Here is an 8654-nt window from a genome sequence, read left to right as displayed (position 1 = left end):
CCACTCTAATAGCAATCTCTTTTAACCCTGTTTTAAAGGCTTCCCACCTAGTCAAGTCTGAAACATCCTGGTCAAAATTCTTGATTCAGCAACTTTTAAGCCATTCCCTTATCCTAATCTTCTCAGTCAACTTGTTAAGCAATAAAGGATCCATATTCCAGGTACCAGGTCTCCTAGACTCCCTAACCCACACAGTCACTATGCAGTGATCGAAATAAGGTGCTAAACAGATATTTACTCTTAAAACTTGCATCAGTACTCCATTACTAATAAAATAATCAATCCAAGTAGCAATGCCAGTAGTTTGAGAAAAAAGATGTAGTACTATGAAACAAAAATTCATCAGACACAATGGGTCAGCCAGTAAAAAAAGTGTGTCATCTCCCTAATCTGCTGTCTATCCTTGCAGAGACTCTCTTCCCTGATGGCATTCAACTCTATGGTATTGTACAACATTAACCTCCCCTGCAAAAATAATGGGCACCCTAAAACCTATAAGCTGAGGTTGCAATGGCAAGCCTTCTTCCCCAAATCCTCCTCCTTTCACTCTGTCTATATGCTACCCGCAGAGCTTCAGTCTAGAGGGTATGAGCACCCCTCACTGATCACTGATGCATACACTCCTCCTACTCCTCCTACTGTTATTCCAGTTTGGAGTCAGTTTTTTTTTTTGGGGGGGGTTTATCTGCACATGTCCCCTGATTCCTTAAGTTTTTTGATATCATATAGATCTTCTTTCAACAATGTTGCCAGGGACTGCACTATGGTTTACAGGCTGTTGCAATCAACTTGGATGGTTAATATAATGCCAATATTTCCTGTCACACACTGATTCTGCTCTGGAGCATGAGGTTGAATGAAATCCAGAAAATCTGTCCATCATTTCTACAAACTACAAAAAAAAATGTCTGTTGCTATGTATAACAAAATAGTTTAAAAAACTTAAGCTAGGAGATCCTGATAGATATTTACATCCAACGTCAACACATTCAGAAGCATGCCCCACCCCAACAGCTAACACACCGTTTGGCATTTAAGAAGGAACAGCTATATAAGGCAATTATTTTCTAATACAGAAACCTAAAGGCAGTGCAAAGACAGCTCAAAGAAGGTCTTTGTGAACAACTCAACAACAATAGTAGGGTGCCATTTAAAAAGAATTGATTTACTAAGAGGACCAAGCCAAAACATTTTAGCAGACATCTACAGGCTAACTGAGAGAAAAAAGGTTAAATCTTATTCCAGCAAATGTGTAATGTGAAAGGTAGTCCAGTACAAGGGTGTAGCTAGGCATACTCTTTGTACTTTACTGAATACATTTTATTCTGATATTTACATCCAACGTCAACACATTCAGAAGCATGCCCCACCCCAACAGCTAACACACCGTTTGGCATTTAAGAAGGAACAGCTATATAAGGCAATTATTTTCTAATACAGAAACCTAAAGGCAGTGCAAAGACAGCTCAAAGAAGGTCTTTGTGAACAACTCAACAACAATAGTAGGGTGCCATTTAAAAAGAATTGATTTACTAAGAGGACCAAGCCAAAACATTTTAGCAGACATCTACAGGCTAACTGAGAGAAAAAAGGTTAAATCTTATTCCAGCAAATGTGTAATGTGAAAGGTAGTCCAGTACAAGGGTGTAGCTAGGCATACTCTTTGGACTTTACTGAATACATTTTATTCTGAGCATCATCATGTCAACATGGCTTTTTTCAGGTCATATTATGTCTACAAATGTCTACATGAATGCCTTTAACAACAGGTGTAATATTGCTAATCTAAAACAATATTTTTAGTAGCTTTAGGGGGAACAAATGAAAATGTTACTTACATTTATTAAGTGCTTAGGGGGCAGCATTTTGAGAGAAGTGTCCATTTTAAGTGATAGGTGTCCAAGGGGGTAGCACTAAGTGCTGGTGAGTACAAAATGAAATTTGCTTGCTACACCCCACATCCAGTACATTAAGAAGCTGAATTTATAGTGACACTAAACCTTTAACTTCACATACCTGTCAAATCTCTTCCACTGTGACAAGTAGGGCTTCTAGTGATATGTTTCTGGGTCTATATCATTTCATTGAAAACTCATTTCATCAAAGCTTAATTCATAGACACATTCACTGAAAGCTCACTTCACTGAAAACCCAATTTACTGAAAGCCCAATTCACTGAAAACCCATTTCACTGAAACTCATTTCGTTGAAAGGTATATATGGCCTATTTCCCACTGTTGTGCGATCCTGGAGTTAGTATATAAAGTAAGGGGAGGTTCGCCCCCCACATATATTGGTTATATGCTCTGTTCTGGAAGAATTTATTTATTACACTTGTAAGTATCCATCTATATGCTTTAAAATATTTACAATATGTGGGGGGCTATGCCCCCACACCCCCCCAATGTGGGGGCTGGGCCCCTCACACACACCCTTACTTAATATACTAACTCCAGTTTCGCACAACAGTGGGGAATAGGTCATATATACCTTTCAACGAAATGAGTTTCAATTAAATGGGTTTTCAGTGAATTGAGCTTTCAGTGAATTGGGTTTTCAGTGAAGTGAGCTTTCAGTGAATATGTGTCTATGAATTAAGCTTCGATGAAATGAGTTTTCAATGAAATGATACAGACCCTAGGATTCCTAGCCTCCTACAAAATATTAACTTCCTAAGAAGAAAATATAATCTCTTCAAAATCAAAGTTTCAGAGTGCAAGGTGTGAGATGGAGGGCCTTTAGTGCTAGAGGATCTCTATCACATAGTCAAATTTATATAACTTTGAATACCTAATGGTCAAACTATTATGTTCAAAATTACATAAAAAAAAAAAACACAGCGGACAACAAAATAAACTGTTGTAAGCAGGGGGGCAAGCCACCCTGCACTCCTCACACCCCACGCTACTTAAATAGACCAACTCAGAGATTGCACCACATTGAAGTGAATGGAAACCTCTGCCTATGGAGATTTCCATTCACACGCTCGAACTTTTACAAATTTGAACATATGGTCTCAACCATATGTGGTTGGAACCCATGCTAGATATGCAGTCTTTGCTCCCTGCTAGTTTAGAGTCCTCGTTAAAATCCTAATGGAAAAAACTATGGCTACATTGGCCAGCAAGTATTAGTGAGACTGTGATGTTTTTCTCTCTTTTTATAAGGAGTATTTTCAATGAGGGGAATGGGAGTAAATGTTAAAAGAAGACCAGTCCTCAGTCTCTCTACAGAATATCATGGTGTCTGATCCAGAAGTTGGGAAGATGGGAATTTTCCTGTTGTACAAAAAATCTAGTCAATAGTTCCATCAGAGCATTTTCTGTTTTACAAGAATATGCCAATTTAGAGTTGTCTAGCTGAATAGGAACTCCAGAGAAACAGATGGAATGAGTTATCATTTGTGGCTTACATAAACTGCTCAGCTCAACATACCTATAAGCACACACTTTTCTCCTGGTTCATGAAATGCTACTAAATGGGTCAGCATGGACTAAGCTAAATCCCATAAGCCCATGGCCAACTGGCAAAGCTACTATGGCCTTATGCTTCCTTGCTTGTTTATATAGTGCATGTCTGTCATAATACTGGTGGCTATCTATAAGATCTTTGAAAGAAGAAGACAGACTTTGAATAATTTGATCAGCCCAAACACTGTTAAGAATGCCTATCAGGCTGCTATGGAGGTCAGTCTGTGTAAGGAATCATCAAGGACTCCATATCTGCTCTCCAACCTATACCTAAGGCACTTATCACATTCTGCACTAGGACACAGTTCAGGAATTGTCTGTCTGTGGTCTAGGTAACTACAGTAAACCACCACTGAAGTTCCTTGGCTAAAGAGGGTATAGGTAAGAGATCCAGGTCAAAGGAATCCTGAGACAAATTCCCTGATATATAGCCTAGGAGTGTTAGTAAAATGTGTGCCAACAATAAGTATAGGAACACTGCCGACTGCAACAAGCATACTGTCACCTGTATCCTTGCCTGAGTCATGTATATTCTCTACTTGATTGTACCCAACACAACTCCCAGAAAAAAACAATTCTATGTGATTATATCTATCCAATTGCTTTCTGATGGTGTTAAGGATGAATAAAAAAAATGGAAGCATCATGTTTAGACTGCCCTCAGTTTCCTGAATGGAATGAGTGAGAACCAAGTAATTTTCTAGGTAATATACTCTGAATGATAATATAATCAGGGTTAGACTCCTGTAGAACACCCCGAGGGCATAATGAAAATGTCTAATGGGAAAACTTAAAATGTAAGTACTGGTTTCCAAGTGGAACTGTTGATTTCCCACTTAGAATCTAAGAAATATTCCACAGGGATGGAAAACAGGAACATTTTAGAAAGGATCCTTCAAGTCTATCATAGACATCTAGATTCAGAAATAACACAAGAAGGGTGGTCTTTAGAGTCACCATGCTGAAGTTCTTGACCCTGGAGTACTTGCTAAAGTCAGAGAAGTCTAGGAAATATCTGTAGAGATTTTTCTTCCCTGGTGCATGGTGGAACCTGGAATAATACATTGCCACCAGTTAAACTGAGATAACCATCTCTTTAACCATCGTGTTTAACATTTTATCCAATATATGAACCAATATTATCAAAAGGGGCTTAACATTTTATGTATTGGATACCACCAAAGCATTGCTTCAAATTCTGTCTTGTAAATTCACTCCAAAATATTTTTACCCAATAGTCTTTAAAATGTATTCCAATTTGTGCAAACAGGTCAAAATTCTGCCTTGCATTCAACTGCAGTAAGAAAACTTGTGGACTGGGCTGGGTCCAGATGAGCACACAGAAGGTATGAGGGCAGGTATATCTTCTACAGGAAGATATAAGAAGTCATTTATAGGAAATGTCTTTGTCTGACACAGGCTTAGTAAACTGAAAAAAAAAATCTGCACCCAAGGCATTCATTACCTTTGCCAAACCTCTGTCCCTACCATAAATTGTAGCCCTAGGAAGTTACACCAAAAAAGAAAAGTATTTATCAGAATATGTCCTTCCTTTTTGTCACTGTGATGCAAGTTCTCTTTCAATTATTGTACCTGTTTAAGTATTAGTCCATGAAAATAATTAATGTCACCTTGATAACTTAAACCTCAAAGAGTCGGCACAGAAGGTGCATGTACCGTTTTGCTATAACTCTCTAAGGAGTTCTTAATTTCCTGTCTAAATGCATAGTTTACTGAAGAAAGGTGGTCTTAGTGAGATTTCCATTAGATCTACATCACAAAAGCCACCTTTAGGGTCCTAAATAGTTCAGGATTATCCTCTAGGGCTACTACATTTTACCTTGGTGCCAACTAGGTGGTTGGAATTTGTGTATTTGCATACTGGCTCATGATTTCCATATGTAGGAGATGAATATGTACTCAAGACTGTGGTTGCTCAGATCTTATGAAATCAAAGCATAATTCCATTGGAAAAGGCATGTTCTTGTCTCTCCAGTTAAAGTACTCGTTCATGTGGTGAACTGTTTCTGCAAATGGCACATCCTAAGAAGAGCCAGAAGAAATACAGGAATGTTCTACACAATAACCACCAGGGAGACCTAGGAGAGAACCAAACTTTGTTAATACTTTTCCAATTCTACATTTGAATCCTGAATTTTATTCTGCTTTTTCTTAAGTAAACACAAAAGTGTATACAGAACTCTGCTAGAAAGTGATACTTTTAGAGAAGAAACTAGGAGGATACAACAGTTTCCTGTACAGCTTGTGAAGCAACCCATTTGATAAATTCCTCTGAAAACTCCTGCCAATCAGTCTGGATTAGAGACAAGACTGGTAAGGATGACCTTCTTTAGTGAGACCTTCAAGTAAACTGACAAAGGTCTATTACAATCACTGGTCCCACAATCACTTTCTAAAAGTAATAATCTCAGCCTGCTTTACAGAATGTACATTAAACAGTAGAAAACAAAATCTGCCTATCTAGTCTGCCTTGTTTATTAGGTAGTAACTTACAGGTGCACCACGTGTCCCTTTATCTTAGCCTAATTCCCATCCCACACCGTCTTTGACTCTGTGGGCATATAGTCCACCACCCACTCAAGTGACCTATTCCATTTATCCACCACTCTAAACATGGAAGACTACTTTCTAATGTTGAGGTTCTACTCCTAGACTGGCAGACATGTCCCCTGAGTCCACTTACACTGGTGCTGCCATCACATTGTAACTTGAGTACCTTATTCACCCACATAATGTCTTCCTTTTCTTATTAATATTCAAGCTTGAAAATATTTAGCTCCTGTAACCTCTTCTCATACCACTTATCCTTCATTCCTTTGTTACCCTGATTCCATTTTGGTACATTATTGATTAGCTTAATATACTTATCTCTGTATGGGCACTAGAAATGAATGCACTACTCTAGCTATTGTCTAACTGGGATCTATACATAAGTAATATAATGTTCCCATTTCTGGGTTTATTTCCCTAAAGATACAGCCCAGCATTTTACAGGACATGACCACAGTTTTCAAAGTTTATACTTTATAGTTTATCTCAGCTCTTACTAACACAGGAAGGTCTTTTTCCTGATCTCTGTTTTTTAGAGTCAGTCTTCTAATCCAGTATTTGTTTCTGAGTTAACTACATTCTAGGCAAAGTATTTTATACTTCCATGCATAAACCTTAAATGCCACTTCTTAACTAACTCTCCCAGTTTTCTTGAGTTCCTTTAAAGACTTTTTTTCCAACTTTTTTTTCCAAACAAGTCACTGTCCATCCTATCTTAGTTTAATCTTTACTTAATTTGATTCTGTTTTCAGTGCCCCCATTGATTCCAAAGAGCACTGGTTCCAGGACTGACCCACTTGTGGAACCCCACTAGCATCTATTTTCTTTTATAGAGTTGTTCTTCTACTAAACTTTGCTTCCTGCCATCCAGCCACCATTCTCTCCATTTAATCAATGTCTCTCCTATTCCAAGTCTCTTTAGTTTGCTTGTAAGTTTCCTGTCAGGGATTGTGTTAAAAGCTTCATTGAAATCAAAGTATATATCAGCTGGGTTTCCCTTGTCACTGTCCAGTAACCCAGTTTCCTTTATCAATTTCCAGTAACTCAGTCATAAAACTGAATGAGGTTGAATTCACATGACCTGTTTTCCACATATATATGTTCATACCTATCCCTCTCCATAGCTTCCAAAATCAAAGGTGGATCATGGTCAAATGGGGCCCTAGGCAGGTTAATGGATGCCCCCCCCCCCCCGCAAACATACCAATATCCAATTACTTGTTTGTCTCTTCCAAATTACAAGAAAAAATGTTCAGACCTGTCAGTGTGCATACTACTTCTTTTTTACTTTTACAATATTTCTATTTCATATTTTTACACAAAAACACTGACAGACATTTGCTAAACAAAACAGTCTCATGTTGAATACAGACAGCATTAGCAACAGTAAATGCATGTTCCTCTGAAACTCATATTTATTGAAAATTCATCTAGTAACCCATTACACTACAAGAAACATGAAGGGATCCATAGTCAAACAGCCAAACAGCATATAGTGAAGTTCTAATTATTGGCTATGTGAAGTGTGCAGGAATGTAAAATACAAATATGCAATGCATTTGCTAATGGTTTGGGACAGCCCACAGGATGCCAGTGTCCCTTTTCAGGGGAAGCCAAGGAGCACTGTATGTGAAGTGACTTAGAGTTACACAGCAGACAAACAATGGCTGGAGGAATTGAACCATGTACTACAGAAGCAGTTCATAACTCATCTGAAGTATGTAACAAACAGACTGTTGTATCCCAACACAGTATATTTCATACACATCTGTGCCTGCAAAAAAAAAAACTAAATTTAAAGTGTAATTCCAACACAAAAACTAGATAACTGAACACGAAGATTCTTCCACAAAGACTGTTAACATACACAATTGAGCTGTTGCAACCTTTCCAACCTTTCCAACTTGCTTAAGAAAGTATGGACACCACATCTAGCACTTTCATTCACTTTATTATCTGTGAACTTCCTCAGAATGCACATGAGATTTAATCCAAATTCGTTGAACAAATCTACCAGCTTGTTAAACAAACTGTCTCCAAAAGAAGCACAATTAGGGAATTTCTTTGTCCTTAGACCCTGTGGAACACATTTACGTTTTGTGCATTCTCTGAGATAGCTAATCTCTACAGCCAGCATTACGTATTTCATAGTTAACTTTTCAAGATCAAAAATAGCTTGTTTACACACTTTTTGATCCATTTTAATGTTAGAAACAGTTTCAGTACTTACGGACGTGTCTGCCTCAAACTCTTTGATGTCAGCAAACAGATTTTTATTCGTTTGCAATACATGTTCCAAAACGCTGTTCTGAGCAAGTAATAGATCCTCGGACTGTATCCCATCAGACTCTATGACTTGTGTACTACTCAAAGCTTTCTGAACAGGTCTCAAAGAATTTTGTTCCTCGCCAAAACCGGAAGTGCCAACAGTCGCATTTTTAAGTCCTTTTTTAATAGCGATTGAAATTACATTGGTAATTTGCTCTGAAAATTGAGCAAAAATGTCAGGAATAGGATAGGTGGATAAATTCAACTGTGTCTTGTGACATACTTTCAACAGCTTACATTGGAAATGGACCAAAACACAAATTCCAACACAAAAACTAGATAACT

Source organism: Protopterus annectens, chromosome 10.part0, assembly GCF_019279795.1.
Source record: "Protopterus annectens isolate FY-2018-M chromosome 10.part0, PAN1.0, whole genome shotgun sequence".
Classification (NCBI taxonomy): Eukaryota; Metazoa; Chordata; order Ceratodontiformes; family Protopteridae; genus Protopterus; species Protopterus annectens.
The sequence above is the reverse complement of the archived record's forward strand: the minus strand, read 5'-3'. Positions refer to the sequence as shown.